This window comes from Octopus bimaculoides, chromosome 23 (assembly GCF_001194135.2).
Source record: "Octopus bimaculoides isolate UCB-OBI-ISO-001 chromosome 23, ASM119413v2, whole genome shotgun sequence".
Classification (NCBI taxonomy): Eukaryota; Metazoa; Mollusca; class Cephalopoda; order Octopoda; family Octopodidae; genus Octopus; species Octopus bimaculoides.
In genome coordinates this window covers 22,979,325-23,003,498 of record NC_069003.1, presented here as the reverse complement: position 1 = coordinate 23,003,498, position 24,174 = coordinate 22,979,325, and the positions used below count along the sequence as shown (strand labels likewise).

The following is a 24,174-nucleotide window of genomic DNA, read 5'->3' as shown; positions in this document are numbered from 1 at the left end:
GTGGCGTTATTATTTTCTGTAATAATGCCCTTTATATAAATATATATACACATTCATATATATGAAATATTATGTAGTTTAATCAGCAGATACTAGATTTTTCAGGCAGAGCTTGGGGATAACAAATGCAACAAGCCTTATTGATCCCTTTTTTAACAAGCTTGATAGAATCAAAATCATTGAACACTCTCAGTGAAAATTAACTAATGATATACAGGGTTCTCCAATCAAATTCGTCAACGTCTGCCTCAAATACGTCATCGTCAGCCTCAGTTACCTTATTTTCGATTACATTATCGTCAATTAAATAATCGTCATTGTAGGAAGAATTTTTTTTTTTTTTGAGAACCGACATTGACATTAAGGATTACAAGTCGCAGAATTGTGACAGAATGTAAATATCAAAAAGCTTTGTTAGAAATAATAAGTGATTGCATCGCAGAATACTGTAAATATACTTTTAGTAAATTAGGTACAAGACTACCTACTATGCAATATACATACACGATAATATACATACATGACCGAGACAGAAATAAATAACAACAGTTTAACATTTTTTTCCCAATACTCATTTCTTGACTCTCTTAACATATTCCTAAAACATCCGGCTCAATCATCTTCGGGAAATCAAAATTAGCCAGGAAAAGATAAATATATCTCCGTGCATGTGTGGAAGCAAGCTTACGTGCTGAATAACCTCTGGTGTACCAAATGTGTTTCGATAGTTTATGAAAACCACAATTACAATTCACATCTCCACCTTTGAAGTAGCTTTGGTTGATTATCTGTTGATAGAAATTTCTCATCATCAAAGATCAAACAATTACCTAACGCATGAGAATAATAGACACTACATACAGACACATACACACACGCACACACTCACATACACATATGTATATTCTTGTGTGTGTGTGTGTGTGTGTGTGTGTGTGTGTGTGTGTGTGTGTGTGTGTCGGTCAGTAGTTCGTGTATCCGAAAAATAAGCGCACTCTAAAGCATTAGAGCATTAGTATATTTTATTTGGAAGGTTATTTGTTACGGCCGGTTATAGAGTGGCCATTGGCTTTGCACCTATAAAGAGCTTTGCTGTATGGGGGACTCGTGCTGTACGGGAGACTCGTGCTGTATGGGAGACTTAAATAGCTATGGTTATGTGCCTCCGGGTAGTTGAGTCTGGAGAGTCGCCTATACAGCCTATACAGAGTCGCCTATAGTTGCGAAACCAATTGTCACTCTCTAACCAGCCATAACAAACACCCTTACATACATACATACATACATACACACATATATATATATATATATATGTATATATATATACTTTTTACTTGTTTCAGTCATTTGACTGCGGCCATGCTGGAGCACCGCCTTTGTTCGAGCAAATCGACCCCAGGACTTATTTTGTGTAAGCTTAGTACTTATTCTATCGGTCTCTTTAGCCGAACCGCTAAGTATACAGGGACGTAAACACACCAGCATCGGTTTTCAAGCGATGCTGGGGGGACAAACACAGACACACAAACATATACACACATGCATATATATATATATATATATATATATATATATACACACACACACATATATACAACGGCCTTCTTTTCAGTTTCCGTCTACCAAATCCACTCACAAGGCTTTGGTCGGCCCTAGGCTATAGTAGAAGACACTTGCCCAAGGTGCCACGCAGTAGGAATAAACCCAGAACCATGTGGTTGGTAAGCAAGCTACTTACCACACAGCCACTCTTGCGCCTTGTGCGAAAATTTGATATCAATATGAACACATTAGTGTTATTGTCAATCATTATCATCTAACAACAACTATAACAGAACGAAAGCAAAATTAATGAAGAAAAAATATGGAATATACTTTTAAAAATTTTACGATCAAGGTTTTCTGTATTCAGCTTATATACCGTTTTGTTGCCAGTTTATTCGAATTTCTTAAGTAGTTTTACAACCACGTAAATAGAAAAATATAATACTATGAGCAAGTAATTAAATATATTGTATTATCTGGTTTTAATAATTTTTGTTTACAAAGAACCATCAACTGGACAGGAAATCGGTCTAAGTACTTCATAAAACAGCTGTAACCTAGGAGTAAGGAGGAGGCATATACAAAACTGGGAATATATGTTGTGATAACATGGATTATCTCCATGGTGATAAGTTGTCTATCGGCAAAAGATAATAAAAACCAGCTTTGAATATAAGCTGGTTAAGGCGGCATGTCTGAAGAAAGCACACACTCATACAGTGCTTGTACGCACTGAATATACACAGCATAAGCAAATGCCTGCTAGGTTAACAGTTACCACAATAGCAGGGGAGGATAAATAATAGTAGTAGTTTCATAAAGATTCTAGATAAAACAGATATATTTTATCGATTAAAATAAACATAATTTCTACCTTTGATCCTATAAATCAATTGCGAGAAAATATGTATATTTAAATCACACTTATTATATGGACTCCGGATTGATGAATAACAAAGTTAATCTGGAGAAAATTTATATTTAATTTGCTCAACGCTCTCCCAATGTTGCCATTCTGTTATTTAACAACTTTGACTTACAGATGTAGGAAGTCTCTTCTGAGGATGTTTCATTTTGATGCCTTTTTATAGGAAGTGTTTTAAATGATTTTACAACAAGGATTGCGAATTCTAATCATGTATTCTAAGTCACGTATTCTAATCACCAAGGTATCGCTAAACTGGAAGAACCAAACAAACCATAGGAGGGAATGCCATGAATGACTTTAATCTAGTTTTCCATAGACTACCTATAGAGACAGAGTCTGAGTTATTTGTTGCTGCTGAATTCCGGAAGTGACGTAAACTAAATTTAGAGTGAGAAATTCGTGTATCAAAAACTAAAGGTTCTTTATTCACAGAATGATTTTACAGAATACTCATTCAACATTTCGACCAAGTGCAGTTTTGAAAAGAACCTTGGACATGAATGAAGAGATGCATGAAAGAAGTCAATCATTTCAAAAGATGATGAGACCAAAGGGTTCAACTGGGTTAAAAAGTTGTACATGAAAGACGCCTCAACGCATGTCTGCATATCATTAGCCACAGCACGCCCAGTCCAGCACGCAGCGGCTGCTGACAGCTGATGAGTGGAACCAGTCCGTTCCACAGAAATCAGAAAAGTAAGCGTACCAACTTGATCAGCTACGAAGCAGATTATGGGACGACTGTCAGGCAATATTAGATAACGGAAGCGATGTACGCATTCTCCACTTCTGCCCGACCTTACTGGGTCAGCTTCCTCTCGACCCATTACTGGATGAGACTACCCACTCTACTCCCCGCGTCACTTCCATCTGTTCATGTCCACCCGGATATCAGGACCAAAGCAGACTCCAAGCAATTTAACCTAACCTTCCGTTCAGCGCACCACGACTCTGCCATGTGGTACGGACTAGTCTTTCCAAATGCCTTGCTACATGCCCACCGACTTCTCCTCGTTAATCTTTGCTCCTATCACCGCCTCGTGTTCCCTTAGAGTAGTGTCGCTCGATTTCCAAGATGTCCGACACTATTATGGTGGCGTCGTCCGCATAAGCTGGCACGATTCTTCTGCATCTTCGTTCACACAGGATGACCCACGAAAGATCCAGTTTCCATAGTGCGAGAACCAGCAAGTACAGAAGGGGAAAAACTGGGCATCCTTGATCGAATGTGCGATACTAAACGATTCCGATAGGTTGCCATTTACTTTGACCACGTTGCAGTGATCAGCCGCTGAAAACGAGACCTGCCGCTGTGAGAAAAGCCACCAAGTATTGATGGTCAACCCTATCGAAGGCTTTTACTTGATCCATATTAATCAGGGCCCCATCTATCCCAGATTCCTTACCTATTCTCTCTATGATGAAACGCTTGAAGTGGAGGTTGTCGCGGATAGATCTTTTTGAGATAGCGTATGTTTGCACATCACCGACCTGTCTATCAACGACAAACGCCAACCACTTTGCTAACATCTTAGCCAAAATTTTTGAATCTGTATTTAGCAGTGTTACATGCCTAAAATTATCGATATATTTCTTCTTGTTCGGGCCCTTTCTCAACAGTAACACTACACTTCTGATCACAAAACTGCTAATTCTCCCGTTCTGTTACAAGTTGCAGTTGGCCTCTGCCAAGGAAGCGCCGAACAAGTTTGACGCATGAATATAAAGCACGAAAGGCAGGTGATCCAGCCCTGGTGACTTCTCGCTTGCGCAGCTAGTCATCGCGTCCCGTATGTCGTCGGCTATTAGCATTTCGCAAAATTCCGCATCCTTAGCCGAAAGCCACACCAGGCCGCCGAGGTAGGAGGTGAAATTCATCCTCATCTTCGAATCACCGCGTGCCCTATATAGTTCAGCAAAATGACACTGAGCATCCGCACATATCTCTTTGGTTCGAATAGCAAGAGCCTGTCCGGCCCGTCAAAGACTGAACTGAGGCTTTGTTGCCACGTTGCACCTACGCCATCCGGGCCCATCGGGGAAGAGCTTTGTTCGGAAAGTCTCTGGGGCTTTCTGGAGTCCGTTGTTTTTCTTTCTGCAATCGAAGGTGGTGGTGGTGTTGTTGGTGCTGCTGTTGTTGCTGTTGCTCCAGCTATTGCTGGTTTTGCTGTCCCTGTTGTTGATGTTGATCTTACCGCCGGGATTGGTGCCGCTACCGATGCTGTTGGCTGTTGGTTTTGTTGTTCTGATTTTGAGGGGCCTGATGTTAGCAGTAAGGAGGTCCTGTGGTTCTCTGTCTTCTGCTGAGGGCAGAAAGCTCTCAAATGGCTTGTATCCCCACACAGAATAAGATCTGGGATCTTGTGGGTGTTGTCAGGTTTGATTTGGAGTAGCACCTCCACACAAATCCAAGACATTTTCCACGACGGGTTTGTTCTACCTCCAGGAGGCTGCTACTTCCTTCTAGGACGATGCATGATAAAATCCACCAGATATTCATCTCTGGTCAGATCCCTGAGATCTTAACTCTCACCGTCCTTTCCAAATTTGATGGCTGTAGAAAATACTTATCACTCCGACAGGGAACCATGGAGTGTTTTCCGACCAGGGCTTCATTCTTAAAGAACACTGAAATGCCTATATAATGCTTGGACCGCGCGATCTGTTGTATGTCGGCCGTTATTTCATTTGGTACTTAATCTATTGATCCCGAAAAGATGAAAGTCAAATTCGACCTCGGTGGAATTTGAAATCAGAACATAAAGACAGACGAAATGCCGCTAAGTATTTTGGCCGGCATGCTAGCGATTCTGCCAGCTCGCCACCCTAATACTAATAATAACGCTTTCAAGTTTTGGCTCAAGGCCAGGAATTTCGAGGAAGGTATAGGTCGATTAGATCGACCCCAGTCCTCAAGTGATACTTATTTTATCGACCTCGAAAGAATGAAAAGCAAAGTGGCCCTCGATGGAATTTGAACCTCAGAACGGGAAGACGGATGAAATACTGCTAAATATTCAGCCAGCTCACCGCCTTAATAATAATAATAATAATAATAATAGACAATATAGGACAGTTATGACTCCTCTGGAGGGAATATGTAAATAAAGAAGAAGAGTTCAATAATTAAATTTGCTGAACACAATATTTCGGTATCTCGCGTTCTTTCAACGGGTTCGAAATTTGGTATGTCCCCTTAATCGGGGACCTTTTAAACGGGATGGGCTACTAGGCCAGAAGAAAATACTATCAGTGCCCCACCTGCAAGGTCATGCGCTGTTTATCTTGATATGAGATCACCACGTCACACACATATGGTTGTGATGCATGTGTCTGGTGTACCCTTATTAGACGGGTATTTATGATGGGTATACTGGGCTTCGTATATTTGTACTTCAGTGTCATTTTATGACATGCGTTGCTCTCTCACTCAATAATAATGATAATAATGAAGGACTTTGAAATGGTACGAGCATAACCAGAAGATGTCACCGAGAATTTGGAGTATAAGATCTTGTGGGATTTTATAATCCAGTGTGATTCGGTGATTTATGCTCGGAGACATGACAATGTTGTAGTTGATAAATGATGAAGGAAACCAAGATCATAGATATTGCCATGTCTGGGATGTACGAATGGATGATGAAGAACCGGAAAAGATTGAGACGGACAATCCACTAAAAGATGAGATTGCACGAATGTGGGCAATGAAGAAAGTAATTGTCGTCTCAGTAGCTGTAGGAGCATCGGGAGCATTAATAACAACCAGGTTTGAGAAATTTGTTGGAGAAATTGGATTGATATGAGGGTAGAACATGCTCAGAAAATTGCTTTATTGGGGACAGCGAAGATTTTGAGATTGGTTCTTGGATGTTAAGTATCGTGAAAGAAGACCCTATGGAACCCCTGACAAAAGGTTGCTGTCCGCTCTTACGGAAATTGCCGGCGCAAGTGAAATGGAGAGCTCCGAGAAGTGAAATGGCAATAATGATTTTAAAAATTAAATAACCAGCGATAAAGATCATAACAATAACCACAATAGCATCAAATATTAATATTGGTTTCAAATTTTGTCACAAGGCCAGCAATTTCGGGGGAGGAGTAAGTCGATTACCTCGACTCCGGTGCTCAACTGGTACTTATTTTATCGACTCTGAAAGGATGAAAGGCAAAGTCGACCTTACTAAGTATTTTGCCCGGCGTGCTAATGTTTCTGCCAGCTCACCGCCTTATATATAAAATTAATATTGGTATCAAATTTTTGGTACGAAGCCAGCACTTTTGGGGAAAGGGTTAGTCGATTACATCACCCCAGTGTTTTACTGGTACTTGATTTATCGACCCTGAAAGGATGAAAGGTAAAGTCGACCTAGGCGGAATTTGAACTCAGAACGTGAAGACGGACGAAATGCCGCTAAGCATTTTGCCAGGCGCGCTAAACATTCTTCCAGCCCGCGCCCTTCTTCAAACATTAATATTAATATCCTTTCTATTATAGGCACAAGCCTGAAATTTGGAGAGGGATAGTCAATTATATCGACCTCAGTATTCAACTGGTACTTATTTTATTGACCCCAAAAGGATGAAAGGCAAGTTTGAACTCGATGGAATTTGAACTCAGATCGTGAAGGCAGACGAAATGCCGCTAAGCAATTTTCCCGGCGTGCTAACCATTCTGCCAGCTCGCCACCTTAACATTAACATTAATATCACCAACAATTATGAGAACGCGAAAAAGCGATGAGCTGGGAGAATCATTACCACGCCGGGCGAAATGCTTAGCAGTATTTCATTGTCTTTATGTTCTGAGTTCAAATTCCGCCGAGGTCGACTTTGCCTTTCATCCTTTCGGGGTCGATAAATTAAGTACCAGTTTCATACTGGCGTCGATCTAATCGACTGGCCCCCTCACCAAAAATTTCGGGCCTTGTGCATAGAGTAGAAAAGAATTATGAGAACGCGGGGTTTCTTTCCTACTCGCTAGAAATGGGTAGTAATACACCTCTACTTTCCTAGGGTGTATACATTAACTATAATTTCAACTACCATTTGGCTATGACTTACATCCTACAGATGATAGAAAGAACAGTAATATAAATTATTTTTGAAACTAAAATTCTTACGACGTCGAGGGTTCCAGTTGATCCGATCAACGGAACAGCATGCTCGTGAAATTAACGTGCAAGTAGCTGAGCCCTCCACAGACACGTGTACCCTTAACGTAGTTCTCGGGGATATTCAGCGTGACACAATGTGACAAGGCTGAATCTTTGAATTACAGGCACAACACAAACAGGAAGTAAGAGTGAGAGAAAGTTGTGGTGAAAGAGTACAGCAGGGTTCACCACCATCCCCTGCTGGAGCCTCGTGGAGCTTTAGGCGTTTTCGCTCAATAAACACTCACAACGCCCGGTCTGCCCTAACCACTGGGCCATTGCGCCTCCACTATTAATGGTACATATAGAGAGAAATTACTAATGTTGCTAACATGCATTTCTTTTCGTCCTTCCTTTTTTGTGACAATTCAAACATCTCGAATCTGCTTCTGTTTACCTATCACCGGCGTTGTTATAGACTACAGAGCCCCGTACTAAATGTTTTATAAAGTCTAATTTGTTGCGTTTAAATTCTGGCTTTTATTACACATATACCAGTTATATTCTCTTCTTTTTCACTTGATAGTTACCTATATTGTTCTCTCTTCTTAATCTTTCCTGTTTTCCTTGCTAGAAAACATTTTCGTTTTGATTTTTTCGAGAAACTAGTTATTGTTCCGCTTGTTCAATGCATACTCGAGAGTCATCATATATGTTTTATAACTGTAATGTCATCATATATGTTTTATAACGTACTGTGAACTACAGCAAATGAATGTGGCTGCATCATATTAATATGTGGATCAGTGTAACTAAACTATAGCCTCATATGGACTGCAGTGAATCGGGTATAATATTCTAGAGCCCTTACTCAAAAGTACTATACTGGGAATCAATTAGAAAAAATGGTTACGATAACATAGATACAGGTTAAGATGAGAGAATCTATTGAAAGACTGAGAAACCAACGGGTATCAGACGAAAATAGACAGACAGACAGATAGGTAGACAAACAAACAGATAGGTAGACAGACAGACAGATAGGTAGATACATAGATAGATAGATAGATAGATAGATAGATAGATAGATAGATAGACTTACCTGAAATGATGCAGAATATATAGATATATATAGATATATATTTTTTTTTTTGTAAAAATTTGCCGATACTATGATGTTTGCTACAAATAAAGGTGGATAAGAAAGCGAACTAGATGCGAGTTAATCATCTATTTCACTCTTAACTCTAACTCAACTCACCCCCTTTTCTACTCACCGCCCACCCAGCCCCCTCCCTTCTGTCCAATTAATAACATTAAGTACAATAAAAACAGCAGCCACTACGAGAGCAAGATCTTACCTGTTGTTCTTGCATAACATTTTTAATTGGTCTCTGCTCAAGGATTATCCGATCGCTGTGTGTCCTGTATCGTGTCGTTTGTTACAAACAACGTGTCTAGCTTTATGGTTATCAAGTTTGCACATTCACCTGGAAAGCAAGATGAGTTATCATGGAACGTAATTGCGATGCTTCGACCATTTTTTCCTTTATTTTACTACATTTTTCTTTTTTTTTTTGGTGGGGTAGGGGTGTCAGTTTTGTTAGATTTGCTTCTTGAGGTTAATTATATTAATGTTTTAGCTCTGTCGAACATAAATTGCATATGGAGAAAAAGTAAGATTGTATGTGGGGATACTGTGGCTTTCTGAAAAATCAATACTGGTATAAATAAAGCGGCGAATCGATAATTCAATGAGTTTTACAACTCAGAAGTTTCTATCTTCCCTTCTCCGTATGGTTCACCCTTAAAACTTCTTAAGTGATTATTTTTTTTTTTTTCGGCAGTTTAAGCAAAGCTATTCTTTTTCTTTTCTACTTGTTTCAGTCATTTAGTTGCGTCCATGCTGTAGCACTTCCTTCACGGTACATCTTGACCCATTTTTGTTGTCCAAAAGTTATATTAACTGATATTATTGGAGTTATCTCCTTTGCTTTTCAGCACACACACACACACACACACACTCACAAAAAGACACAGACAGACAGACAGACAGACAAGGCGGCGAGCTGGCAGAAAGGTTAGCACGCCGAGTGAAACGTTTAGCGGTATTTCATCTGCCGCTACGTTCTGAGTTCAAATTCCGCCGAGGTCGACTTTGCCTTTCATCCTTTCGGGGTCGATAAAATAAGTACCAGTTACGCACTGGGGTCGGTATAATCGATTTAATCCCTTTGTCTGTCCTTGTTTGTCCCCTCTATGTTTAGCCCCTTGTGGGCAATAAAGAAATAAGATAGATAGCTAGATAGAGAACTAATTGTATTTACAAGATTCTTAAGTGTTTCCCTACAGTCATATAATTAATCGTATTTCTTTTATCGATATATATGTTACTTTTACTGATGGACACACGTGATATATAACATTCACCGAGTACTAGTTAAGCAAAAGGCTACAAGAAGAAACAAGGTGTTGCGTACGATATTGAAACTGGAACCATTTGGCTACGAAGTGAATTTCTAAACCACAAAACTATTTGTGGAAAATAGAAAGTTTGTGCAATTGACACTTTTTTTACATGAATATTGGTTCCAGATTTTGGAACAAGGCCAGCAAATTCGAGAGAGAGGGTAATTCTATTACATCGATCCCAGTGCTCAACTGGTTCTTATTTCATCGACTCCGAAAAGATGAAAGGCAGAGTAGATCTCGGCTGAATTTGAACTCGGGACTCGAAGACGGACGAGATGCCGCTGGACATTTTGACCGGCGTGCTAACGATTCTGCCAGCTGGCCGCCTTGATAATAATTATAATAATCCTTTCTACTAAAGGCGCAAGGTCTAAAAATTTGGGAGAAGGGACCAGTCGATTACATCGATCCCAATGCTCAACTGGTTCTTACGTACCCCGAAAGGATAAAAGGTAGAGTCGATCTCGGCAGAATTTGAACACAGACCGTAAAGACGGACGAAATGCTTCTAAACATTTTTCCCCGGCGTGCTAACGAACTTTTCACATGAATATTAAAGGCATAACATGGCTGTGAGCTGGCACAATCGTTAGCATGTTGGGTAAAATGCTTGGCGACATTTCGTCCGTTTTTACGTTCTGAATTCAAATTCTGCCGAGGTCGACTCAACCTTTTATCCTCTCGGGATACGTCTTTACCTTTCATCCTCTTGGAGTCAATAAAATAGATATCAGTTGAGGTCTGGGGGTTGATGTAATCGACTTACCCACGGCCCCGTAATTGCTGGCCTTGTGCCAAAATTTGAAATCAATTTTAAAGACGCCAAAAAATGTAAAGTGATTTCAACTAAGAATAAACACGGCGTCCCGCTTTTATAATGAACATTCGTATATTAATTGCTTTTTGACTGAGAATAACAGACGAACTCATTTACAATATTCTATAACTGCAGTTGCAACGCTTTTGGTATTTTAAATTATATTGCAATCCCCTTTACTGTGACCGATTGGGACTTCACGAGAACACTAAGAGTTCGTCGTGTCGTCGCTGTTGCTGTTGGTGGTGGTAGTAGTGTTGCTGTTGTTATTGTTGTTGTTGGTGGTGGTGTTGTTGCTGATGCTATTTTTACTTTTGTTGTTGCTGCTATTGTGAATGTCGTTGCTATTGTCTTCGCCATTGTGATTGCTATTGCTTCAGTCGTTTAGCCGTAGGTTACACCAAGGCGAAAGCGTTCCAGCAGTAAAAGCCCATCGTATTTTCAGCAAAATATACTCCAGGAATATTATTAAAATTACACACACACACACACACACACACTCTCCCTCTCTCTCTTTAAGATAGCAGGGTGTCATTTGAGATGAATTAGGCTCTATTTACTAGCAGGTCGTGCAACCATAGAAGGGTTTCCTCATTCCTCTTTTCCTCGTTGTTATATTTTTGTTTGTTGTTAATAGTAACACGATGGTGGTGGTTGCGATAACGTTGATGATATTCTTTGTACAGGTTCATGATCGAGCCTGTGGCAGCGGAGACCTTCGGCGTTCTTGGCCCCCTGGACCATATCCCTGCTCACCGCTATCGGGGTAAAGATGGCTATCCGCAAGTGCGAGCCCTGTGAGTCGAAGTGGCTGTTCCAACGCCTTTTCCATTTTACTTGCTGGGACCATAAGGCGTTCTGACTTGCTGGAAATTGTACGCTCCACTCCGTGTTAAATAACTCTGTAATTAGTGATTATTGGTTTCAAATTTTGGCACAAGGCCAGCAATTTCGGATGAAAGAGTTAGTCGATTATGTCGACTCCAGTATTCAACTGGTACTTATTTTATCGACCCCAAAAGGATGAAAAGCAAAGTCGACCTCGGCGGAATTTGAACTCAGAACGTAAAGACAGACGAAATACTGCTAAGCATTTTGCCCTGTGCACCAACGATTCCGCCAGTTCAGCGCTTTGTAACCAGTGATTATTAAAACATTAAATAACTTAATAACAGTTACTCTTTTACTTGTTTCAGTCATTTGACTATGGCCATGCTGGAGCACTGCCGTTAGTCGAGCAAATCGACCCCAGGACTTATTCTTTCTAAGCCTAGTACTTCTTCTATCGGTCTTATTTGCCGAACCGCTAAGTCACGGGGACGTAAACACACCAGCATCGGTTGTCAAGCGATGTTGGGGGGACAAACACAGACACACAAACATATACACACACATACACACATATATAAATACAAATATACGACGGGCTTCTTTGTGTCTCCGTCTACCAAATCCACTCACAAGGCTTTGGTCGGCCCGAGGCTATAGTAGAAGACATTTGTTCAAGGTGCCACGCAGTGGGACTGAACCCGGAACAATGTGGTTGGTAAGCAAGCTACTTTATTTCTTAAATATTTGCCATAAAAGCATTACAAAGAGAGGACGAACAAGGACAGACAAACATAAAAGGGGTGAAGTAGCTGTAGCGATTAAAAAATCAACGATTTAAAAATACAATAATAATTTGATTATATTTATAATGTTTGATTAAAGCATTGCTCATTACAGATGCAATTTGTAATGGCTTTCCTGAAGGATAGGCATCCGACCACCAGGGTAGACCCCTTGGTTTTTCTTTCCTTTGTTTTTTGCTTCCACTTACCTGGTGCGAAACACTCCCAGCTTCCTCGCCACAGTCTTCCATCTTCTCATGAATCTGTCTCGTGACAAGTACCTCTTCTCCAGCCTGGTCTCACTACTGAGGTGGTAACAAAAAAAGTTAACCAACCCCTGGCCAGATACAAAGGTATCCGTCACTATGCCTCTTACACGCGTCTTCCATACTGTTTCTTTTAGTATGGCTACTACGCAGGACAAGCAAGCCTTCCTTTCCCTGTTGAGAGAAGGAGGCGGCATAATCTCGATGATAGATTCAGCTGATAGCTGTACTCTTCCCATCGATGACAACAGTTGTTCTCCGAAAACTATCAATCTCGTTAATTCCGGACATTCCACAAATGCGTGCAAGACAGTTTCCCTGTCCCGCTCGCACTTCGTACATGTCGAATACGGCACTTCCGTACCTTGACAGTTTATCACGAACAGGTAAAGCCGCATGGAAGCACTGCCAAGCCAGGGATTTCTGGTAATTGTCCAGATACCCCGGCCCGAAAGTTCTCCTGAACAGGTTGGTCAACTGATTTTCCTCGTAGCCCAGGGTGTCCCCCAAGGCGGCTTCGGACCTAAATCCCACTAACCCGCTATAAAAATCCGCGTTGGAACTCCTATTGCCAGCATTGCCGTCGTTTTTAGGGAACTCACAGAGTGCTCTTGGGTTTTTTTGGCCGTCTCAAATCTGGCCTCTATTGTTCCATATGCCCGACCCCTCACTATGTACTTTACGTCTTTCCATATAGGGGCGAGGCATTTTTCTATTTCGCACGTTTCGAAGTGCTTGAATTGGATCTTTTTTAAAACGGGGGCCACATTTTTCATTAATGTTTTACGTAGTGTTTTTGGTACCGAAAGACTTTCAAACTTCGTATACTTATCTATTTTGTGTTATAGAACAGAAAAATATTTTTGTATTCTAATTTATTTCATGTAAAAAATTGTCTTATTTCGATAATTTCAACCAATCACTGACGTCCACTCAGCCGATATACATTAAGTGCCGACAACATAAACAAACGATTCTTCGTTTTATTTGATTTTTTCATTTTAAATTTGCTTTAACCCTAACCCTAAGCCTAACCCTAGGGTTAGGGTTAGAGTTAGGGTTAATTGTTTCAGAATCGTTTGTTTATGTAGTCGGCACTTAATGTGTATCGGCTGAATGGACGTCAGTGATTGGTTGAAATTACAGAAATACGACAACTTTAACATGGAATAATTTATGGATTTCTTTTTTTTTTAAGAAGACTAAGAGAAAAAGATGTTTTATATGACACATTCTACCAGTGTTCCAAGTTTCAAAGTGTTTCGTTAATGAAAAATGTGGCCCCCGTTTTAAAAAAGATCCCTTGAATTGTTTCTATGTAGGACAGTACGTTTTGTAATCGACTGTCCTTCTCTTCATATTTTCAACACTAGGGGAGGGTGAGATCTTTATATCCCCACCCTCCTCTTTCATTCTTTCAAAAAGCTCGGAGAGCTTCTCCGTTTCTATCATCACGTTTTCACGTGATACAGCGGCTACTGCCGAAAACGTCTTTGCTGGCTCATCCAGCGGCTTTGCTTAATGAATTATTTCGACCGACATACTCGGTCGAAATTAATTCTTACATGCAAAACTTTTCAATTCTTTCCCCTACAAACGGGATACCAGTTCAAATCCTACCCCACGCTGGGTGGTGTGTAGTAGTAGTAGTAGTAGTAGAGCCTGTAATGCGCTTACTTTTTCTAAAACGGGAAACCTATAACCTGTTGTTTTTTTTGTTTTTGTTTACTTTTTCCTCTTAATGAGGACAATAGTTCAAATACAGTGGCTTAAGTTCAATTTCCCACACAGCACAGAACACATTAAAGACAGGAAACCTATATTTTTTTGTTTTTTCCTCTTAAAGAGGATACCAGTTCAAATCCTACCACAAGCTTATTTTTTGAAAACGGGAAACCTATAATCTGTTTTTTTTTTCTTCCCCTCCTCTTAATAGGAATATAGTTCAAATAATAAGCCTACGACATAGAACACATTAAAGACGGGAAACCTATATTGTGTTACTTCCTCTCAACGAGGATACCAGTTCAAAAACAAACAACAGTTCAGATCCCACCCCCACTGGGTGGGGGCGCAACGATAAGCCTACAACGGCTTTAAAATGTTCAATTTTTAGCACACAATGATGCCAAAATGGCTTTACACAGATAATTCCTTTCTCTCGTCACCGGGAAAAGGCACAAATGATGTCAACAGTTCAACAATTTAACAATTTTCGACAATTCGAAAATGTTCGACACGTTAACAATAATTTCAACAACAACAATCTAATTTTGGGTAATCTTCAAGTTTAGGGGGATAAAAAAGAAAATAAAAATATTCAAGGGAAGTAACTGAACGTCATACCAGTATTCTCCGTACATCTCTGTTTATAAATAAATCACATACGTGATTTGATTGACGTTAGGGTTAGGGTTAGGGTGTGATTTATTTATAAACAGCTAGAAGAAAACGGATAATACTGGTAAGTCGTTCAGTTATTTCCCTTGAATATTTTTATTTATTTTTTTTATCCCCCTAAACTTGAAGATTACCCAATTTTGAACAAAACGTTCCACTCACCAAAAACAGGTCCAACAACGACAGAGGTAAGCAACTTGCACACAGCCCCCTTTTTTTTTTTGCACAGTTTGCTTCACTTCCATTAATTTTTGTTATTACTTAAAACATCTTCGTGGTGGCGGCGGTGGTGGTGATAGGGAGGGGTGATGTGGTGTTGTGGTATAAGTGTCAGCGTCAAGAATAATGACTGGGGTAACAATTGCAGAGACGATAGAGATGGTTATTGTGAGATGGAGGCCAGGTTAATGACGGTATAGTCATAAGTAGTAGTAGTAGTAAGAGGAGGAGGAGTAAGGTAGTAGTAGTAGAGGTGGTAGTAGTAGTAGTAGTAGAGGTGGTAGTAGTAGTAGTAGTAGAGATGGTAGTAGTAGTAATAGCAGCAGCAGTAATGTGGTGGTGGTGGTGGTGGTTGTGGTGGTAGTAGTAGTAGTAGCAGCAGCAGCAATAGTAGTAGTAGTAGTAGTAGTGGTAGTAGTAATGGTAGTAGTAATAGTAGTAATGTAGTAGTAGTAATGTAGTAGTAGTAGTAGTAGTAGTAGTAGTAGAGGTGGTAGTAGTAGTAATAGCAGCAGCAGTAATGTGGTGGTGGTGGTGGTGGTAGTAGTAGTAGTAGTAGTAGTAGCAGCAGCAGCAATAGTAGTAGTTGTAGTAGTAGTGGTAGTAGTAGTAATGGTAGTAGTAGAGGTGGTCGTGGTGGTATTAGCAGTAGTTGTAGTAGTAGTAGTAGTAGTAGTAGTAGTAGAAGTGGTGCTGGTGGTCGTCGTCGTCGTCGTAGAAATAGGTTCGCTCAGCCGTTCAACATTGTAGGAACCAGCAAACCTTGTTAGAGTGTCGTTCCTTTACAACTGTTTAGTATCTCAGTACTGTCTCCTCTCTTTCTCTCTCTCCTTAATAACAGCTGCTCTGTTTATGAAAGAAAAATAACTTTGGTAGACATAGTTTAGTGATAATAACGATTTTACGCTAGCCGTAAAACCGGGGATGGGAAAGGTGATGGCCTATTGTAAGTTATTGTTGTGAATCTGTCAATATAATGCCAAGTCCAAACACTTCCAAAGATACATCAAGTTACTTGATAGAACTATCCTATTTATTTAGTTTCGTCGAAGTTGCCAATAATGACATTTCCTGGAGATGTAAAATGTATTAGGTTAGATCTACCTAATATATCAGCGTGGGACGAGTACCAGTATCCCAAAGCAGAAATATTCTGTCAAAGTTATAACACCGGTTGAGTTATTTTCCTTTATGCCTGCGGCATAGTTGGTTGTGCGCCGAAGATGTCAGACAAGCGGAAGGAAGCAGCCGAGCAACTTGATCGAAAGCGAAAGGTGTGATGACGTCTGATGAGGAAGAGTAAGATTTGAGAGATGTTTATTGAACTGAGGAAATCGGTTAGAAGGGTACGTGTGGTTCGAGTCTCTGAGTACGAGAATCATGTACATACATACATACATACGTGCACACATACATACATACATACATACATACATACATACATACATACATACATACATATATGCACACGTATGTACATAAATACATACATACGTAAATATACATATATACATACATACACACACATACATTCGTCTTCTTCTGGCACTCCGTCGGTTACGACGACGAGGGTTCCAGTTGATCCGATCAACGGAACAGCCTGCTCGTGAAATTAACGTGCAAGTGGCTGAGCACTCCACAGACACGTGTACCCTTAACGTAGTTCTCGGGGAATATTCAGCGTGACACAGTGTGACAAGGCTGACCCTTTGAATTACAGGTACAACAGAAACAAGAAGTAAGAGTGAGAGAAAGTTGTGGTGAAAGAGTACAGCAGGGTTCGCCACCATCCCCTGCCGGAGCCTCGTGGAGCTTTAGGTGTTTTCGCTCAATAAACACTCACAACGCCCGATCTGGGAATCGAAACCGCGATCCTATGACCACGAGTCCGCTGCCCTAACCACTGGCCATTGCGCCTTCACTACACACCATGACTTCAAGACGGCTCCGGGACCTGCCCTAACCACTGGGCCATTGCGCCTCCACGGTAAATAAATTAAAGAAAAGGTAAAGGCATTTTGATTCTAAATTCTAATTTTGATTCTAAAGCAGCTTATATACATAAGCATATACATAGCCAGATAGCAGGCCAAGATTGCAGTTGTCCTTGTCACCTCTTACAGCCTTTATAGTGTCCACAGAGCATTGAGCAGTGATCATGATGTCGGTATTTTTATACCTGGAACAAATCATCATGATACAGGTAACTCTTTTCCAATATTCAGATAGCTTCCACTCTTCCATGTCAGTAAACATTTTCTCAACTACAGCTTTAATCTTCATGCTCTCCAACGCCGTTGACTGTTCACCAATACATCAAGCTGTTCCTAAAAAGAAAAGGAGACACAGAAATTCGTCAAATTTAGTATATACATACAGTTTTGATCCCAAAGGATCCATAAATGTTCAAGGCATAACAAAGTGAATGATGTCACAATTAGAATGACTTAAAAGAGACAGTTCAGTAATCCCTTATCGAAGCATGGAATGCGTTGATTGAAGGAAGTTCATTGTTGTTTGGTAATCTGAAATTCCAATTGTATCCAAGTGTATATAACCGTGAATGGAACTTTAATCGTGGTTTTAAAAAATACTAAACGCTGACGTAATGGTTACCGGGTATGGCTACAATTTTTTCGTTGGGAGTCTTTATTGTGTCGTAAACATGGTACAGTCAGGTATGCAGTATGCACAACATACATAGAATTCTGCATTATGTTACACAACTCTCGACTCATCAGGCGTACTAAATAAACAGGCGAGGTGTGGCATGTCGATTAATCAACAGGACTTCAACAAGTGAAATTTCTAATCAGAAATATCAATATTTAGGAAATGTAAATCGGGTCATACTGCAATATCTCAATCACAATGGTAAATAACAGAATGACGCTGTAAATTACAGAAAAGTTGAAGGCATTTTGATTCTAAAGATGTCATTAAACTTAGTAACTTCGTTCATAAAGACTGGTAGTGGCAAAACATGTTTGTATACTATTAGATAACAGGCTCAAAGCATGACAACTGACCACATCAAAACAGGTTGGATAAGCATATACATATATATACATACACATATTTATACATTTACATATGTATATACACATGTGTCTGTGTGTGTGTATGCATATATACATATTCATATATATATGTATGTAGGTATGTATTAAACGCAAATTGAAAACAGAACACAAAGAATATCGCGGTACACGTGTTTCAAGCTTTATACACAAACTTTCATTATATCAGTATATATTGTTGACACAAAGGATGGCTTAAAGCTATCTTCAGCCGCAAATATTTTCAGTCCCAAGATTACATCACAAAGAAAAAGAGAGAGAAAAAGGAAAAGTTCACTTAGTATTATCCATTATAATAGGCTTATCCTTTAAATTGTTATATTTACATAAATGTTCTTTGGTATTCAGAAATCTGTCCATACTGTACCACACTTCAGCATAGAGTGAATGATAAATAGATTGGATTGTATTTAACTAGTGTATATAAGATAGAAAGAGAAGATCAAAAATAAATAAAATAAAAGTTAAAGGATAAAACAATATCAAATAAGAAATAAAATATAAAAGTAGTAGAAGTCAAATCGAGAGTAATATAAGTAAAAATACGGATAATAAAGTTAGAAACATATATAAATAAGATTTAGTAAAATTGGAATAAAGTAACGAAAGAAATAAAAGAATTAGAATAAAGTAACAGAAGAAATAAAAGAAATGAAATAAAAGAAGTAAAGAAAAAGGTTGGTATGTATGTATATATAAATTTAGATAAAATTAGATGTTTCCACTAAAGATTGGGCCAGGCCATGTCTAACTTAATAGCACCACCTGATAGGATTATCTAAATCCTTTTTAAGTCAAGTTTTGTAGTATCATGGTCCATCCAAGTATGGAGTTCTTGTTGAGTGAGTTGTATCCAGGTATAGGTGGTTTATCCGGTATTCCTTTAAGAAATTTGTCCAAATTCCGTTTAAAGGTAATGGGATCCTTTACCTCTTTGATCTGTTTCGGGACAATGTTAAATAGGGTAGGGCCTGTTGAGGAAATGAAATTGTGTTGCAGTGTATTTATGTGTTGTGATCTTGAAGTGGGTAGAGGACGTATAGCCCGTGGCCCTAGCCTTAGATGAGCTTTGAAGCTGATGTTGAGGTTGTTTGGGTAATGCTGATGGTGTGTTTTCCACATCCTGCAAATGATGTATTGCTCACGGCGGTGCTGGAGAGAATAGAGTTTCAATGCTTAAATGTATAAATACACACACACACACATACGCGCGCGCGCATCTTTTCAGTCATTTTTCACTGCAGCACAGCTTGAAGAATTTTAGTCGAACGAATATTAAAAGACGCAGCACATATGCTAGGATACAATAACCTCCGAAACAGACCTAGTGCAGACATGAGTAAAATATGGACACCGGTATTATGGAAGGATACAAAATTATTAGGTTTATAAGCCCTAAAATTCACTCTATAATTGCCCACGGGCATATAGCGTAATGATTAAGAGCGCAGGCTATTAATCCCAAGATTCCGATTTCAATTCCAGGCAGTGCCTTAAATAAATAAATAAATAAATAATAATAATAATATCAGAAAAACAATACCTTAGGAATGATGACCCCGGGGCTGGTTTCAAAATTCTACCAGGACACCTGATGAAGGCTGCAGAGTAAATCAGCCGAAACATTGTGGTAACAACAAACAAGATGAGAACACATATCCATCCATAGAAAGATGAGTTCCTCATCTTTCAAATATAGAACAGAATAGATTCCAGCACTTATGATTTTATATTCTTTTTTAACAAACTGTTCAGTTACGAGGATTTAAAGACGCCAAAATTACATGTATGTATAAGTGCGTTTAAAATTTAATGTGTGTGTGTGTGTGTATCACTTTCAATTCGCAGACATCTACGCACGTTTGACTAACCGAATGAATCCAAGATTGGCGTTATGTAATTTTTCTTCAACTTACTTAAATTCACACACGCTCGCGTTCACACACACACACACACACACACAGACACACAGACACACACACACACACACACATACACACACGCAACCATTAAGTGGTTGAGAGCAGTTTTCCTCGGTGAATTTCCCCGAGTGCAACGTAATTTAATGATGAAACTTTTGAAGTCTAAGTTATGTTAATTTCTTCAACAATATCATATTTTTTTCTCTTTTCCCTCAGCACAATATGTGGAGATTTCAAACGGTCTGATAGATATATACATACACACATACATATGTGTGTGTTTGTGCGTGTGCGTGTGTGTGTGTGTGTGTGTGTGTGTGTGTACGTATATATGCATATAATGTAGTTAAGTAGGTCTATATGTGTATATATACACATATACATGTATGTATATATGTGTGTATGTGTGTGTCCATATATATGTGTATGTGTGTGTTCGTGTGTGCGTGTGTGTGTGGGTATGTGTGATAAGAAGCTTACTTCCAGAACACATGCTACCGGGTTCAGTCCCACTGCGTGGTACCTTGGGTAAGTGTCTTCTACCTCGGGTCGAACAAAGCCTTGTGAGTGGATTTGGTAGGCAGAAACTGAAAGAAGCCCGTTGCATATGTGTGTGTGTGTGTGTGTGTGTGTGTGTGTGGCCTTGTGTCTATGTTTGACTCCCACCACCATCACCGCTTGACAACCGTTACTGGTGTGTTAATGTCCCCGCAATTGAAGGCGGTGAACTGGCAGAGTCGTTAGCACACAGGGCGAAATGTTTAGCGGTATTTCGTCCGCCGCTACATTCTGAGTTCAAATTCCGCCGAGGACGACTTTGCCTTTCATCTTTTCGGAGTCGATAAATCAAGTACCAGTTCAATACCAGTATTGATATGATCGACTGTCCCCTCCTCCCGACAAAATTCAGGCCTTGTGCCTATAGTAGAAAGGATTAATGTCCCCGCAAACTAGCGGTTCGGCAAAAGAGACTGAGAGAGTAAGTACCATGCTTTCAAAAAATAAATACTGAGGTCGATACATTCGACAAAAAATTCTTCAAGGTGGTGCTCCTGCATGGCCGCAATCGAGTGACTAAAAGAAATGAAAGATAAAAGAGATACACATACATAGATACATTATGTATATGTATATATATACATATATATGTTGGTATGTGTGAACAGAGAGCGAGGGAGAGGAGAGAGAGAGAGAGGTGAGTAGGAGATAATTCGCAAAAACTAATCTCAATATTTAAGTTTGTACATTTAATTAAATAATCTGTAGCCAGAGAAACGAACGTTTATCCATTGAGAAGATTAATCATTCCATCGAGTTGTCAGACAATGAAATTCAGATGCTTAATAAAATTAACGTGAATATTATAGCCATCAACAAACGTTTACATTGACAGAACCAAAATCAATGGTGCTCTGTTTAATTTGATTTATGATTTTTTTTTCTTTTTAGGTGGGGGAGGAGAGAAGGTTGAGAAAAGATACTGAGAGGAAATAATTATTTTAATTTTATTATTCAATTTGACTCAGGTTCGTACTCCGGAGAGAATTCATGTGGGTAGCGCGTTACTACCTGTTACCTTAGATACTCATGAGCTTTCAATAACACTGGGTAACAATTTTATTTTTTGTTTGTTATTGGTGAGTAAGTGTTATTTCCTATTTGATTCTATCTAGAAATCAAAGGAAATGACTACCATTCCCTTCAAATTTTGCTTTTGTCATCTGGACATCAATGTTTTGAAACTGACCTATTTTCCATTACATTTCAGACAGATTCAGTGCTGAGTTGCTGAAGCAGAAATATCCTTATAGCAAACATTCTGCTCAGATTTGCTTGACATTAACCACTTGAGCATGTCCCTTAGAGGCTGACAATTTGTGGATCTCAGATCATGAGCAGAAGTAGTGGGGTGGGGGAGCATCATACCCACGTGTTGAGAAGGATTTTTTGAGGTTCGAATAAATGTAACAAAAGCAAAGTTTAAAGGAAATATTAACCATTTTTTAATATTTTCTAGCGGTAAGCAAATAGAAGGACTGTGGAGGCGCAATAGCTCAGTGGTTAGGGCAGCGGACTCGCGGTCATAGGATCGCGGTTTCGATTCCCAGACCGGGCGTTGTGAGTGTTTATTGAGCGAAAACACCTAAAGCTCCACAAGGCTCCGGCAGGGGATGGTGGCCAACCCTGCTGTACTCTTCCGCCACAACTTTCTCTCACTCTTTCTTCCTGTTTCTGTTGTACCTGTATTTCAAAGGGCCAGCCTTGTCACACTGTGTCACGCTGAATATCCCCGAGAACTACGTTAAGGGTACACGTGTCTGTGGAGTGCTCAGCCACTTGCACGTTAATCTCACGAGCAGGCTGTTCCGTTGATCGGATCAACTGGAACCCTCGACGTCGTAAGCGACGGAGTGCCAACAACAACAACAACCCAAGGACAAAAATCGTGTTACACAATGTAATCTTTCAAATGCTAAAAACACTTCTGATGATCTTCCCTCTCCATAAGAGGCAAACATTCTGTAGAAGCTCTACAGGACATTCAATTCTAATCCCCTTCAACCATTTGTCTATATCATTACTCACAGTTCCCAATGCACCAATTAATACAGGCACAACCTTTGCAGTTTTCATGTTCCAAAATCTAACGTCAAATTCCGCCGACGTATACTTTGAAGTTCATCCTTTGTGGTCGATAAAATATGTACTAGTCGAGCACTGGGGTCGATATAATCGACAATTCCCCTCCCACAAATGTTCGGGTCATGTGCCTGTACTAGAACGGATTATTATTATTATTATTGTTATCATCAGTGTTTTTTTATAGTGTTGGTTTGTTCGTAGCTTTTAAATATTTAATTTGCTCGGGAATGTTTTCATGTTTTTCAGTTTACTGCAGCTAGTTGATTGTTTTGACATGCCGATACCCACCGGATGATGGAAGCGGCAGCAAACGCGCTGTTTTCTGATTGGCTGAAAATTCTGAAAACTATCAAACTTTGAAAACCTGTAACATTTTTGAAAAATTTTTCTAGAATAAATGAATAACAAATTCGGATTCATCGTCAAAAATGTATCTATATGATACATTAAAAAAAATTATAGATAATTGTAAACAGTGACGAAAACCAAAAAGATTCCAATCTAGGGTTGACAGATCCCTCTCCAAAATTGCTGGCCTTACGCCAAAATTTATAACTATTATTATTGTTGTTAGATGTACTTATTTTGATTTTATGTAGCGTACGTCCTTTCAGTTTTTGCTCGTTAAATTTTAAAATACAAACAGTACATTTTGGTGCTTGACATTTAGAAAAGCTAGAAAAGATAATATAAAATATATCGACATAAACATAATCATATATCCTTCCTCTGTATATACGCTGGAAAAAATATGTCCTGAAATAATATATAAATCACACACACACACACACACACACACATATATATATATACATATATATATATATATATATGAGTGTGTGTAGCCGCAGTCAAATGACTGAAACAAGTAACATGGATGTATACACACACATTTACGTGTTCCTCAATGGCTATGTTTGCACTTGCATGTGTCATATTACACACACACACACACACACACACATATATGGAAGAAAACAGTTTGATTCATACATATAACTCCCAATAAATGTGTTGAGTGCCCTTTCGTTTGTCCACTCACTAGTATATGTATATAACTACCCATATATGCATGTATATATACATATATATATGTAGGTATGTACATATATGTATATATGCATATATTTATATATCATTTACATATATATATATTTATATATATATATATAT

General features: G+C 39.3%; 1 long non-coding RNA gene across 3 annotated transcripts in view; it reads right to left on the bottom strand.

The window, feature by feature from the left end:
• Nucleotides 1-24,174, bottom strand: part of LOC128250610 (uncharacterized) — a 199,425-nt gene that overhangs the window by 137,172 nt on the left and 38,079 nt on the right. For 2 of the 3 annotated variants that reach the window (XR_008266638.1, XR_008266637.1), the window contains exons 3-4: nt 15,300-17,683; nt 8,931-9,059 (exon numbers count right to left, since the gene is read on the bottom strand). This is a non-coding gene — a long non-coding RNA (uncharacterized LOC128250610). The remainder of the gene's footprint in view (nt 1-8,930; nt 9,060-15,299; nt 17,684-24,174) is intronic. The other variant, XR_008266639.1, reaches the window with a different exon arrangement.